Source organism: Melospiza georgiana, chromosome 25 (genome assembly GCF_028018845.1).
Source record: "Melospiza georgiana isolate bMelGeo1 chromosome 25, bMelGeo1.pri, whole genome shotgun sequence".
Lineage (NCBI taxonomy): Eukaryota > Metazoa > Chordata > Aves > Passeriformes > Passerellidae > Melospiza > Melospiza georgiana.
Window position 1 is genome coordinate 6,016,266 of NC_080454.1, and position 14,968 is coordinate 6,031,233.

The 14,968-nt window shown below is 51.0% G+C and overlaps 1 pseudogene; it reads left to right on the forward strand.

The window, feature by feature from the left end:
* Nucleotides 1-14,968, forward strand: part of LOC131093377 (uncharacterized) — a 1,138,058-nt pseudogene that overhangs the window by 585,488 nt on the left and 537,602 nt on the right.

Below are 14,968 nucleotides of genomic sequence, written 5' to 3' on the forward strand. Positions count from 1 at the left end.
AGATCTTCCAGAGGGCCTTTTTCCTATCTACCACATCTCCCCCCCCTTTTTCACAAATGAATGAGGTAGTCATATACATAGGTACTAAAATGAGGTATAAGGTTGTAACTTGACAAGGGGAAGGGGTTTTTGAAAACCTGAGTAAGCTTTTGCCAGACAAGTTCGGAAAATCTTGTGACTGGCAGTGTTCCCTGGTTGAATTCACAGCAATTGTCGTCGCCCTATGAACAGGATGTTGGTCCGTTCCAGGCGGCTGTGAACGAACAAGACCAGCTTGTTCAGCAGGCATGGTCCGAAGGTGACTGTTAGAAACAGCATCGCCAATGGACCTATCAGGGCAGAAATCAGAGTGGTTAGCCAAGGTGATTGATTGAACCAGGACTCGTACCAGCCCTGTTGGGCTTCCCTGTCTTTCTGTCTCTGAGCCAGTCGGTTCCGGAGTTCTGCCATGGAGTCGCTCACTACTCCCGTGTGATCTGCTTAGAAACAACACTCCTCTTTCAAGGCGGCACACAGCCCCCCTTTGCTGCATGAACAGGAGGTCCAGGCCTCGCCTGTTCTGCAGGACCACTTCTGAGAGTGAGGAGACCGACTTCTCTAGAAAGGAGATGGATTTCTCAATACTTTGCAGGTCCTCATCAATGGTCTGTTGCAGCTGGGACAGTCCTTGGTGCTGGGTCGTTAGGGCTGAGACACCCGTGGCCGTTCCGGCTGCTCCCAGGCCGAGCAGCATTGCGATAGTTATACCTGTCATTATTTCTCTTTTGTGGATCCGGCTGGGTGTCCCTCAAGAAGATGGTACGCTTCTTCATCTGAGTGGTACAGGAACAATCAGAACTTGGACACAGAAGTCGTTAGAGTCATTGAATTTGGGAAGGAACACACAAGGACTCACTCCGGATCGCTGGCAAACACATCCCAGATGCGGATGGGACTGCCCACTTATTGTTTTTCCTGTTCGGCTTGACAATTTTGGTGCAGATGTTGCCTTTCTGCCTAGCTAGGGTTGCGTTGCCAAAGCATCTGCCTCGGCCTGTGACTTGACTCAGGGTGATTCCTTTGCGAGGGGTATCCCATCTGCACTGGTGAGGGGCATCGGCTGTGGAGTGACTGAAGGGAGTGTTTAAGGCGACTCCTTCGTAAAAAGGGGTTTTCACATCGTAACAAAGCCAGCAGGATTCGGTTAGGTTAGGTTGGATTCATTCAGGGATAAAAAGGTAGCTTCTAACATACGAAGGATTGGGTCTGAGTCTGACTCGGTTAAGCGGCTCATCTGAAAAGTTTCCGCTTGACCAGTCAGGACGTTGCTGACCCCTGTGGGTAAGGTTTTGGGGTAGATTACATTTCTCCCTTTTGGCACACTTTTAATCGCTTTGTTTGGTCCAACCGCTCGGGGTGCCGACGGTTGGAGCCTGATAATTCGCACGTTCACCCTCTCTTTTGACCCTTGAAGGACCACTGTCCACGTTTTGCCTGTGGCCCAGCTAGGGTGATCTGGCTGCAAGACAGTCATGTTGTAATCAGTGCATGCCCAAAATCTAGGGATTTCATGTTGGTTTTGATGGAAGTTTCCGTGAGAGAAGAAGGGTGTTTTGCAACCGATGGGTGCCCAGGTGAACTGTAAGAATTTGGCTGGCTCTTGTGGATCCCACCCAGGCCCCAATAGTCTGGCATCTGTAACTATGGTTTTGCAGCCCCAGTGCCCACAATATCCCCACCCTGGGTGATTGCAGTAGCTTTTCCCAGGGTTTGAAGCTGGGCACCAGTAGGATAGGTACGAGTGTGTGACGTGTGGGGAATAAGGGTTTACCCTTGGCTGTCCTGGAAACAGGTCGGTGATGCGGAGCACGAAGGATGGGGTGTTTGGTGTGGTGATTTCTCTGAGTACTTTGCCACTACTAAGGTGTCGCATGACCCACCTGAATGGCCGATGGGGGTAGTGGTCTGGGCTGGCTTGCCCTCTGGCGACAAGCCCCAACAGCAAAATCACACAGAAACCCCCTTGGTGCTTGGGTCTCACCCGTGCGGGTCTCTCGGGTGCTGCCTGACGGCTTGGTGGTCTGTCACTTTCGTCTGGAACCGGGATGTATGCATCACGAGGACGTCCCATGAGCATGTCCTGTAAACAAAGACTCGCAATTCTTGTCAGTCTCATTCTGCTCGCTATGAAAGTCTGGTTTAATCGACTTAAGTGGACACCACCTGATTTTGCCGTCCTTTTTGACAGCTGCGTACCCTCGCCCTGTGAGCATCAGCCTCCAGCCCCATTCCCATTCGCCTAGCTCGTTTCTAATTACCACCTGTGGGCCCTCTTCTAGCGTTCGAGTGGCCCAGTGTTTTTGGATGGGACTGTTTGTTTCATCCCCCCTAGGGAATTGATTCAGTGCCAGCAAAGCGGTTGCCAGCATACGTGCCTGATCTCCTGGGGGAATGGCATTGGCAAAGCCCTCTGCTTTTGCCAACACTTCTAGCTTGGTTTTCAGGGTCTGGTTTGCTCTCTCAACTATGGCCTGCCCGGTACTGTTATATGGGATGCCTTGCACTAACATGATGCCCCATTTTGAGGGGAATTCCTGTACTTGTTTGGAGGTGAAATTGGGGCCATTGTCCGTTTTGATCTGCTTGGGGATACCAAGCCAAGCCATGGCTGTCAGCCAGTGCTGAGCTGTGGCTTTGGAGTTAGCTTTGGGGTGCTGTGTGGCTATGATCGTTCCACTATAAGTGTCCACTGTCACTGCAAGCCATGCCCAGGGCTTCATCAGTTCGCGCCAGGTGAAGTCCGACTGCCAGATTACTGAGGGCTTGAGACCTCTCGGGTTGACCCCGTAGGTCCAAAGGGGTGACTTCTGGAAATGAGGGCAGGTGGCCACCACATGTTTTGCGTCTGCCGTCGAGATTTCGCATCTCTTCGCCAGTGCTTTGGCTGCGATGTGGAGCGACTCGTGTAGTTGACGAGTCTTTGCAACGTCCAAACGCCTTTTGCTGCGGCGTCCACTTTGTCGTTGCCGATCTGGAAGTAACCTTTGACTGGGTCATGGCTGTTGATGTGGATGACTGACACGGTGCCCTGGCACGAGGAGAGTGCTTCTTCCAGCATTAGGGCTGCTGCAGATGTTGACAGTCCTGGTCCTGCCATGGCTAGGCAAAGCCTTGCCACGAATATAGAGTCCGTTTCGATGTTGAGGTGTTCATCTTTGAAGAGTCCGCACGCCAAATCCACTGCTGCTGCCTCCAGTTGTTGCACTGACAGTGTGGGGTCACACGCTTTGATGCAATGCCATTGCTCTCGTGCCTGCCACACTGCTGCTGCGGTTGAAGTCGTGGAGGAAGCGTCTGTGAAGACCGTTGGTCCTGGCTGCGGTCTGTCCTTGACCTTCGGTGGCATGTCCATGTCGACTACAGTCAGCAGCTGAGTCTAGGGTGGTCTGGAAGAGTAGGAGATTTCTCCTCCGAAGCTGGAGAGAGCAAGGGCCAGGTATTCCGATATTGTGGCTGACTCCGAGGTCGGCTGCTTGCGAAACGGAAGGTGGATGCTTGTTGGCTCGGTCCCTAGGTGTTTCAAAGCGAGTTTCCTGCCTTTCATGATGAGGCTGGTGATGCATTCGATTCCTGGGGAAAATGCAGGAGCGGGTCTTCCGAGGACCACCCATTGGATTGGCCGGGCCTTTTCAGCGGTCCTTGGGCCAGTGCTCCCACTCCCCCCTTCGGTGTAAAGTGGACGCACAGGTCCAGAGGCATGGCTGGGTTCCACCTGGCAAGTATGCCAGTGGACATCTGGCTTTCGATGAAGTTGAGGGAGCTCGTTGCTTGCGGCGTCAGCTCCTTGGGTTCCCAGGGGTGCTTTCCTTTCAGGAGGTCATATAAAGGGTCCATGAACTCGGGAGGAATCAGGACAATGTTGCGAAGCCACTGCAGCGATCTCACCAGGTGTTGCACGTTGTGGAGCGTCTTGACGTCTCGGTTGACCTTCATCTCGGGGGGTGTCACGTAGGAGCTTGTAATTCCTACTCCCAGGAAGGTCACGCAGGGTCCTCTCTTGATCTTTGCGCTCATGATCTCGAAGCCGTTGGCCTGAAGGGTCTCCGTGATTGTGGGCACCAGGTGATCTACTTGGCTTGTTGATGGTGCTGCGGCCAGGATGTCGTCCATGTACTGGATGATGGTTGCGGTGGGATTGGAGTGTCGGACTGGCATCAGTGCTTTGTCCACGGTGATTTGGCATATGACAGGGCTGTCAACAAGACCTTGTGGAAGTACTCTCCATTGGAAGCAAAGGTTGGGCTGCTCGCCGTTTCGAAACGCCACGGAAAAGGCGAATCGTTCTCTGTCCTCAGGGTGCAGGGGTATTGAAAAGAAACAGTCCTTGATATCCAGTACTGCGCACGGCTGCCCTGCGGGGATGGCTGAGTTCGTGGGTAGCAGTGTCTGGACTGGACCCATGGGTCGGATTGTCCTGTTCACTTCTCTCAGGTCGTGGACAAGGCGATAGCCTTCTCCGGACCTTTTGGGGATCACAAATACAGGGGTGTTCTATGGGCTGGTGGAGGGTTCTATGTGACCCTTTTGCTGTTCGCGGTTGACCAGTTCCAGCAAAGCTGCCGCTCGAGGCTCTGTCAGGGGCCGCTGCTCAACCCATACAGGGTCTGATGATTTCCAAGTCAATTTGATTGGCAGCGGAGGGTGTACGGCAGTGGCCCTCATGATAAATTTGTAATCCGAAATCCGAGCATGGAAAGGACGTCCCGTTTCCCTGAGGCCGGGATGCTTGGAGTGAGGGTGCTGCCAGGGAAAGCTGTGCCGGCTGGGGACAGCTCGCTGAGTTGCTGCCCTTCCCCAGAAGCCTGGGCTAACGCGGTCGTCCTGCCATTCCTGCTTAAATACAGTCTGCCCCGCCCCATGAAAAAGCATGCGGCTTATTTGTGTAATATCAAAAGTGAGCAGATCGTTATTGCTAGAAAGGTCATCCTCAAGAGTGGGTACTACAGCTGAGTTGATCCCTATTTCTGAAATTGCTTTGGCTTCTTTTGGGTTAACTGGGGTATATGCCCTTTGTTGGTTCCCCCGCGCTCCGGCAACCCCCCCGGGAAAGCGTGCATGGAGGCTGCCGGTGCCCGGTCCCCACAGGCTGCTTTTGTTTTTCCCCAATTGGTGAGTTTGTGTTGCGATTGTTTCCCGATATGGTTTAAAGCTTTATTCGGTTTTGCTTGAAACCGCATTAATTCTGCTGTCTCGGTTTCCGAGTCCCAGCCGGACTCGGTCGGCTCTTCCGAGCTGTCTGAGCAGCTCTTACTTGACTCTGAGCCGGAAGCTGACTGCCGGTACACTTCCGGCGCTCCGTGCCGTTTTGTGCGGCTTCGACCCCGCTCCTCCCTTCGGGGGTGGTGCCGCTCCCTCCCCCTGGGGTCCCCCCGCCTCCTGCCGGGGGAGGTTCTTACCCTATAAGGACCTAATTTGGATAGAGCGCTTTGGTTGGTTTTACGCTCCTCCGCGGGGGTCGCCCCTTCTCCCCGCTCGCCCACGCATGCGTTGTTAAGCAGGCTGACTGAATTTCTGTCCCCGCCTCCTCCCTTCCTCCCTCGCCGTGTAGTTCGGTGCCATTTTTAAACGCACATGGCGGGGGCGAGTTTTTACCGATCCCGGCGGGGTCCGACAATCCGGCCTCGTTCCGCGCCTCCTCCACGAGTCCCTGCCAGAAGCATCGCGCACGCTGCTCTGCTTCTTGCGCCGGACCGGCGGCCGGCGGGGAAGAGACGGATAGAGAAACCGCGGATTTTTCGGACAGTTCCGCGGGGGGGCTAGGACTGGGCGGGCTCCGCGGGAAGGTCTAGGGGTCCCCTGGGGGTTCCAGGGGGTCTCCTGGGTGCTCCGGGGGGTCTGGGTTCGGGCTCGGGAAGGGGTGGAATGCCCCCGGCCCCCGCATATTCCCGCCTTCAATCCGATCGCTCTCAGAGGTGGTCTGTGTCGTGGCCCCCACCCCAAGCTTTGGTGTAGCTAATAAACGTATACGCGCAGCTTCCTGCGTCTCCTGTTCTTCTAACGTCTTGCGTAGGGCCTCTTCTACTTTCCCCCATGCTTTGAGGTTTTTACCACTGCCTGCAGACTTAGAGTCCTCTGCTGAGGCAGCAGTGCACTTCTCCCGCGCTTCTGAATATAATATATTTACCGGACATTCGATCGTCCCCAGCTCTAGGAGCCTTGCAATAGCAAGATTAGAGTTCCTGAGCTCACATTTAATTCCCCATTGCTCATGAGCCTGACTTACGACCTTCGCTGTGGATTCCATGGTCCACGCTGGTCTGGAGGCATGCCTCCCGCTGTGGTCAGGCCTGCTGCCACAGCCACTGTCCTCTGTCCAGGAGAATCCCCGTTCCCCAGGTGCAGATCGGCTCCCGGGTTTCGGGCACCAGATGTTGCCTTCTGGATCAAGGCAGGCGACCTGGTTCTGAGGATCAGCACGGCGACCCAAACTCTCCAGGGTCGCTCGGGCCAATGACACACGCAGACACCAATATGGTGGACGGTCTAAAGGCATTTATTACTTCTTCTCGTGGTGTTTTATAGTCTAAGGGGTTCTCTACGTCAAAAGGGAGTTTGTCCTTCTTATCTATGGTTAGTAAAGAATGGAAAAGTACTGGGTAAGGAATGGAAAGTTACTAGCACTACTGTTAGTGGGGCCACACCCCTAGGGTAATCTCTTATCTAAGAGGAACAGGGGGTCCTGCCTTTCCGTGACATCGCGAGATCTTCCGGAGCGCCTTTCCCTATCTACCACAGGGCAGCAGGAGTAGGTAGCTTCAATGGTCTCTAGGCAATCATGGTGTACTGCTTCTCCTTGATTCCACTGAGAATAGAAGCTGGGTTGACAATATTAGTCACCGCTATCTCTACATCATCTTGCTCTACCATGATGACCTGGTATTTCAGAAATCTCTGTGGTGAAAGCCAGTGGCCACCCTTTACTTCCAGTACTGTGGACACTGTGTGGGACACTAGCACAGTCATTTTTGTTTTAGGGTAGACTTGGGTGCTTCTTGAATATTCAGCACAACTGCCGCTACACCTCTGAGGCAACCTGGCCATCCTTTGGCTGTTGCATCAAGTTGCTTAGAGAAGTAAGCAACTGCCCTTAGGTATGGACCCAAGTCCTGAGCCAGTATTCCCAGGGAAATTCCTTTCATGGAAAAATAGAAAGAATGGTTTACTTACATCTGGAACTGACATAAGGACACTCTCTAGCTGGTGAAAGGCCTGTGTGGCTCCTTTTGTCCACTAGAGATCTCTGTTTCCATCGGCACTAAGAGCATAGAGGGGTCTGACGAGCAGTGCATAATTATAAACCCACAGCCAGCACCACCCTGCCATGCCTAAGAAGGTTGGGAGTTCCTTCGTTGTCTGTGGTTTCGGGGTTTGGCATATGGCTTCCCTGCCTTAAAGTCTGCTGCTCAGCACTCACTTCTTACCCCAGGTGGATTACCTTCTGTTTCACTACCTGTGCCTTTTTCTTTCTCTGCATCCTTGGAGTCCTAGGAAATTCAGAAGGCTTACCGTCCAGGCTTCCCTCGTCCGAGTGGCTACTAGAAGATCATCCACGTACTGCAACAGCCTCCTTTCCTCTTGTGGAGCTTCCTGGGACTCTGGGTCTGTGCAAGCTGTTCTCCAGTCAGAGTGGGGAATTCTGAAGCCTTCAGGCACATGGACCACGTGAGCTGTGTTTGAATGCAAAAATTTTCTGAGTGGCTTCGTGGATAGGGAGGCAAAAGAAGGCATCTCTTAGGCCTAGAACAGTGAACCAGGTTAGCTCAGGTGTAAAACAAGTTAGTAAAGTCTATGGATTTGCTACCACAGGGTATAAATTCTGTGTTATCTTATTGACAGCCCTCAATCCAGTACTATCAATTATTGGGCTGATTCCTTCCCTATCTTCCTTTTGAGTGTACTGCTCAATTCTCACTGATTGTATTCTTTCTTAAGCTTGATTACTATGTGGGGGCATTTTTCACCCTCCCTGGTACAGCAGAGGCCCATACCCTCAAAAACACTTATTTACTTATTCTAGTATCTCTTTACTAATGTCTTTCTTAATTTCAATGGCTGGTAATGTGAAGCCTAACATCTTTATATCATTTGCCTCCAGAGTAACCTTTCTCATTTGAGAATGTTTAGCGAATGGAGCGAATTGTACAAAAGCTTCTAAGTACACATAGTACACATGTTACTTTAAAGGTTTGCAAAAGTATGCCTTCTCAGACTGGCCAGTTGTTCCCCGCACTACAACCTAAATATTTTCCACAAGTACTAAAGCTTTATTTAAAACTGAATATACGGCCCTTGTGTTGACTAAAATTCTACCCTTTTCTTTCTTCTGATCTCACTGTCTCTTGCAGAGGGGTCTGTTACATCCTAGTTCTGGATGAAATTGAACTGCCAGGAGGGGGATGGGTTCAAGTGGGTATACTTTTGGAGCCTAAGCCTTCTTCCCTTTTGGGGAGGTCATCTTTATCCTTCCTCCCTTACCTTAGGAGGCGCCTTTACAAATCATATGTACTCATTTTGCGAACTGTAATCACTTTGCATTTCAGCATGATAATCTTTGTTTGACTTCATATGTTGCTGTCTTATGCTGCATGCTGAACAACACGTTTGATTTGCTTTCTCTTTGCCTTGTCTTCCTTTTCAAGGGCCAAGACCAGAGGGCAGTCTGATCTCACAGTCTGCCATTCTGGGTGATTTCTTAAAACAAAAAGACATATCAGCATACAAAACCCCATCCCATTTACCTTCCTATTTTAAAACAGTATTAACTGCAATGAAGTATTATAAATCTTCTTATTTTCTGAGCTGCTCCTACTGGCAGCCTTCTCCCAGTGAGCCCCTCCTAAAAGGGGCTAATTTAGCAACCTCTTTGCTCTGGTCAGTTCTCATTATCTCTTTCTCCTTGCCCTATCTCGCTTCCACCCACTCTTCTCTTTACAAAGCTTCACAATAGTTTCTCAGTCTTCCTCCTACACACACACACACACAGCTCCAGGTGGCAGGTATCAGATGTGATTTCCCACACACGAGCTTTAAGATCTTGGGTTCTGAATCAGCTTGATCAGAAACCTTTAATTTACAGTCAGGGCATGTGCCCTGACGCTTATTAGAACAGCAATACTAGCGTTTCTCACAAACACCGCACTGCAATAATATTAACACAGCGTGCCAGCCTCTTGATGCACCGAAGGAATTGCCCGCAGAGGCAGGCTATTCTGTTTATTACAGAGAACTCTAAATCCCTACAGCAGGCTGTTCCCAGTCCAGACTTACTATAGTACCAGCTGAAGTCTGATAAACTCATTCATCTCTTCTATCTAAACTCCATTTTACAAAATATCAGTCCTTTCTAGTTCTCTTCTTGCACAATCTAATTAAGCACTGTGTCTACTTACACTCGTTTTACTGCTTTGCAGAAAGGCTGTGCTTGTCACAGCAGAAACTCTGATACGCCCACAGACACAGGCACACGCATCCCCCCCTTTATCTCAAATTCACTAGAGCCAGGGCTTGAATTGCTGTGAGGGGAGAATTCTTGGAATTCCTTTAATTTGCTTTACTATAGTTAAACATAAATCACCAAACCATAGTTCTTCTGTGTAAAATGCTACTCTTGTTGCAAACAAAAACTGAAAATCTCCACAAACACCATTATACAATCCGAGAATCAAATTACCACAGTGCAGTGGAAGAAAATCACCACACAAAATCACTGGGAAAGGGCATATCCCTCAAAGTGCCCACTTTTCTCAACACAACATAGCATACCATAATTCAGCATTTACTCACATCAATTTTTCCTTGGACACAAATCAAAATAACAGCACACAGTACAGAGATCAAGTCCAAACATTCAGGGCAAAGGAACTCTCTGAGCTCGTACTCATGGTTAAAATGTACCAAATCTACACAAATCACTACATTTAAACACAATAAATACCGTCACTGATGTTTCTCCACCCGCTTCTCCACGGGGCACTTCTCTCCCTGCCCCCACAGCCTGCTGCAGCCGGCGCCTCAGGCCTCACTCAGCTGCTTCAAACACGGGTAGTACTCACTCCCCCCGCACTGTAGGGCACTGTAGATCTACTCTCTTTTATACACCATACACTTATATAGTTGCACTATTAGAAACACAGTGCACTGACCACATAATGTATTAACCATACAGTGACACAGTGTTTGACACACACATGCATATAGAGATTCATTCGACCCACCCCCAGGGTCGCTAGCGGCTGCTCTATCAGACAATGAACCCCCAATACAGTGTCCGGACACGACACACATACACACACATAGACGTCCACTCAACCCACTCCCAGGGTCGCTAGTGGTCTGCTCTATTAGAACAATGAACCCCCGTCTCTAATCCAGCTGCTCCACCAGCTACACCCAGATGTCTCTGAGTGATTTACTCCCTAGCTCTCTTTTCTCCCGGGGGTCCCTCAGTACATACCGTATTCTCCTCCGCAGGCCAGCAGGTCCTTGTCTGTCCTCGCAGGAGGCAAGTTGAGACGAGTGGAGCCCCACCAGAAAAAAAATCTTAGGGAGCGCCTTGAAGGTCTGTCTATCCCCCCGCCCCTGCAGGGACAGAGAACTCCTGCCTTGGCTCACCATAATATTTTGCAGAGAAAAGAAGAAAACTCTACAACTTTGTCAAAGTTGTAAAGTTGGTATGTTTATTAGAGCGCTGGATGCATGCGGAGATTGCTCTCTTCAAAAAAGGCATGCGTACCTCTGAGAACTTCAGGTCTCTTTTTATCTCTCTTAAATACATATGCACACAGTTTCACAACAGTTTCGTTTTTATGGGTTTCGTGTGACATTTACCACTAGTTCCTTTGTATCAGAAAAAATTCCGAGGTCAGGTTGACTTGCCCTCACAACAGTGTCTGTCTCCTTCTATCATCTTCTGTCTCCCCCCCCTTTATCTCTGTCCTTCGCTGAAGTAACTCCACTGAGCTTAGACCTTGCAGTCTAGCTAAATAACTATAATTTCTAACTACAGACTCAACTCAAAAATGTACATTTCACTTCAATTAAAATGGATTTCTATCCTGAAAATTTTTCACTTTACTTCACTCACCCTGGGCTCTGCCTCGAGCTGTGCAAATTCCATCAGTGCAAGCAGGCAGAGCTTGGGGTGAGGGGCAGAGGGAATCAGCCCAATTCCTGCCCCAGGCAAGGGACCCAGGTACATTGTCCACACTTTGCCCAGCAGTGTTCATTTGCATTTCTAAAGCTCCTCTGGAGGCTGCCTGGAATGAAGCTTCTCTTCCAGGGCAGCCATCTGGTGAGTCACATGTGGCCCCCCCAAGAATATGCTTTTTTAAAAAAAGTATTAACTATTTATGTTCAAAGTATTACAGTTAAATCTCTTGGATTTTGCAAAATGCAACGTAAAGGAGAACGTGGGAAAATCCAGACCAAATATTGAATCTCACATTTCTGTCCCAAACCTACTTGACAATATAAAGTGGGAATATTATGAAAAATTTTTCTCATGTTGTAATTTTGTCATTGAAACTGCAGGGAAAACAAAAACTATCCAAGAATCTCTTTAGTGTTAGAGAGTCAAAGCATTCCATGGTTCTGGCCAGGAGGTGCAACAGAAATAATTTCTTTCACAAATAGCCCAGCTGTGCAGAGAAAATCATTCCATGCCATGTGAGTTTTACTCGATTTTTCCTAAACTTTATGTAGTCTGAACCAATCTAAATCCACTGCTTTAACGTAGATTGCTTCCAGGTTGTCTAAGTTTTTAGTATTTGGTTGCCTGTTGGACCCGGATTTCTTCCCCTCTGATGTGTGAATTCGGTGTCCACACTCCTGGATTTCCTTCTCAGCCTTTTCCAGCCCAGGTGTCTCCAGCTCTGCCGGGGGCAGTGCCTGGGGTAGTTGTTGGTTGTTGTTTGCTGCTGGGTATTCCAGTCTGTTCGGATGTTAAACTCATCTCTATTGAGTGGTATAACACTCATTAAATAAAACCTTTAAAATTCATTTCCCAAAGGCAAAGAAAACCAAGCCTGAGCAGAGAAATAAGATTCAAAAGGAGCAAAATCGGTACATTTTGCAGCACTGCAGTGGCAGGCAGCCCAGAGTGTGGGTGTCAGGGAGCCCCAGAGTGGAATTGTGCCGTGGTGTTCCCCAGCAGCTGTGGCAGTGCAGGCCCAGCCAGCGCTGAAGCTGCAGCAGTGGCAGCAAGGCTTGGCCCCAGGGGCTGGAGATGGCAGAGGAGGGTGGCCAGGATTGCAGAGGATTCCAGGTGAGGATCTGTGGGCAGGCGCAGGGGCTTGGCCTGATGTGGAGCCCTGGCTGCTGCTGCGTTGCCTTCAGGGCAGGCTCAGGGGCGGCCTCCCATCCTCCTGCTGCGGACGGGAAGTGCAAATCTCTGGGGCTTCAGAGCCCTTGAGGCCAGGTTGAGGGGTCCCTCCGTGTTGAGCTGTTCTGGCGGCTGTTTCTGGCCTCAGGGACACTTGGCATGGGCCCCTTGGCCACCAGTGGTGCTGCTTTGCACTCCTTAGGCAGGAGCCGATGTCCTGGCTGGGTGTTGGCAGCAGCAAAGTGCCAGGGCAGGCTCTGTGCCAGCCCAGCTTCCTGTGGAAGAATGTGCCTTGATATCTGCTCCAGTGGTTGCTGAAGCAGTGAGAATTGCTTTTGCCCCCCTGTTAGGTGCCATGGTGTCAGCAGAAGATATTGAAGCCTTCCTGCTCAGGGCATTTCAGTGCCAGGCTCTCACAACCACCCACAGCTGTGTGGGTTGTGCTGAGCATGGGGCGGTGACCTGCGCTGTGTCTGATTCCCCTTCCTTCCCTGCCCTGGAACAGGGTGTTGCTTTTAGACGCCCCTTGTTCTGCTTGCTTCAGAGTACTTTGGAGAGGCTCCATATCTAATTTTCCCTATTTTCCTTGGGCTGCCAACACTTCTGGGTTCACTTCAGATATGCCTCGTCAGACATTTGACACAGAGGTGCAAAAGAACTGGCCTCTGTATCCCTTTTTATAATATTAATTTGTGTTACGAGTTTAGCGATCAAATCCCTTCCCAGTAAATCATGATAACAATTAGGAGCAAATAAAATTCACGCATTTCAAACCCATCTCCCGGATCTACTTACAGTGATTGAATAAAACCATACATCTTTCCCACTTATCCCCTCACTAATTAAACATATTTTTAGCATTTTCCCCCCCTTAGGTGTAAGATTTAGAGTGGATTTAGAGACCCCTGTGTCCATCAGGAAATGCCTCCTCTCAATGCAGACCCACCCTGAATGTTCTCAAGGGCTCCAGTGTGGAGGGTCCCTGGTGTGATGGGAGCTGTGACAGCCCTGCCAATCCATGTCCATCAAGGGGTGGACTTGCTGGTCCTGAGGGTGCTGCTGTCTGTGCTTGCAGTGTCCTTGTGCCCTGCAGCTGGAGCCCTGGTTCCTTGCCAGGGGCTGTTTGGGTGGGCTCTCCCCGGCCGAGGAGGGCAATGCCTCTGCCAGGTGCTTGTGGCCGAGCCGTGCCCTGGGTGCTGGGGCCCCCTTGGTCCCTGGAGTTGATCCCTCAGGGGCTATGGTAAGTGTGCCCTGGCCTTTGCCTTCAGCTTGGCCTTTTGCTGCTCCCTTCTTGCATTCACCTGCTGTGCCTTTGTGCCCAAGTGCTGCAGGGCCTTCTTGTGCCCCTTCTGCAGCCCCCTCAGTGCCTGTGGGTGCTTGTCTTGCTTTACAAGAGAGGTGTCCGCTTGGGAAGGTAGAGAAAGCCTCTCTTGGACTGGAGAATGCAAACCGCCTCCCTCTTAATGTTTAGAGTAGTGAAATGAAGGGGCTCTCAGGCAAAGATATGGGAATAGGAATACCAGTTCTTTACTAGTGTGTATAATAAAGCAAACAAACAGCAACAGCTGCGGCACTTACAGCAAACAGAGCGGGAACCCAGTCCCGGCCTTTAGGCTGCGGCGCTTTGCCCTTGGGTGCAGTTCCGGGCACGGCCGGCAGGGGCGCTGGTGGCTCCCTCGGGGCGGGGCAGCGCATCCCTCCCATGGGAACCTCTCTGAACGGAAATACACCAATCTCTTCATCTAACTCTTTCACTTTTTTACCTTCTCTAGCCATTCTCCCATGTTTTGGGAAAGAATTTGGAGAGGGCTGCCTTTTAACTGAGCTCCTAGTGTTTCAATAAGGTGCTTCCTGTAGAGAGAGAGAGTTTCCCTGAACAGCCGGAGCTGTGGTTACCAAGGGGATGTAACTCAGAGCAGGATGGGGTCAGGGGAGGATATCCTGCCAAGGCTCGGTGGGAGTGTGGGCAGGGTCTGCTGCCGGAATCAGCAGAGGGGGATCTTCCTGTGGAGCCCAAGGCGGAGTGTGGGTAGCCCCCAGATGGCTGATGGCAGCTGATCCGGCAGCTGCCGGCAGTACAAAGGCAGGTGGGAGAGCCCGGCAGCAGCGGCGGTGCCCAGCGCAGGTGGCACGGGCAGGGCAGCTGGGTATGGGATGGCTGGACCCCCCCTGGGTGGGGTGGGCACGGTGACCTTGGAGCAGGCGGCAGGACAGAGCAACCCCCATCTTCCCCAGCATGGCCGGCAGAGCGGCCGCGGGCCAGGCAGTGGGAGCAGGGCACACAAATTGAGCGACAGCGCCGGGGCAGGGGGAGCTGCCCTGGGCAGTGAGGCCGCACCTGGGATGGAAACCGGGGCAGGTGGAGCTGAGGCGGGCAGCGAGCCAGGACCCGGGACAGGCGCTTGGGCTGCGAACGGAGGGGGCAAGACCTGCAGAGGATCCCACTCTCTGATTTTTCCTCTTTTTCCCTTCCCTTCCCTTTCATTTCCCATTTTTTTTTCTTGTTTTTTCTCGGAGGTTTCTGATACTTTAAAGATTTTTATTCTTCTAAAATCTCCTGTCTAACATATGGCATATTCTCTGCTAGATTAAATGGGGTTTTTACAAATA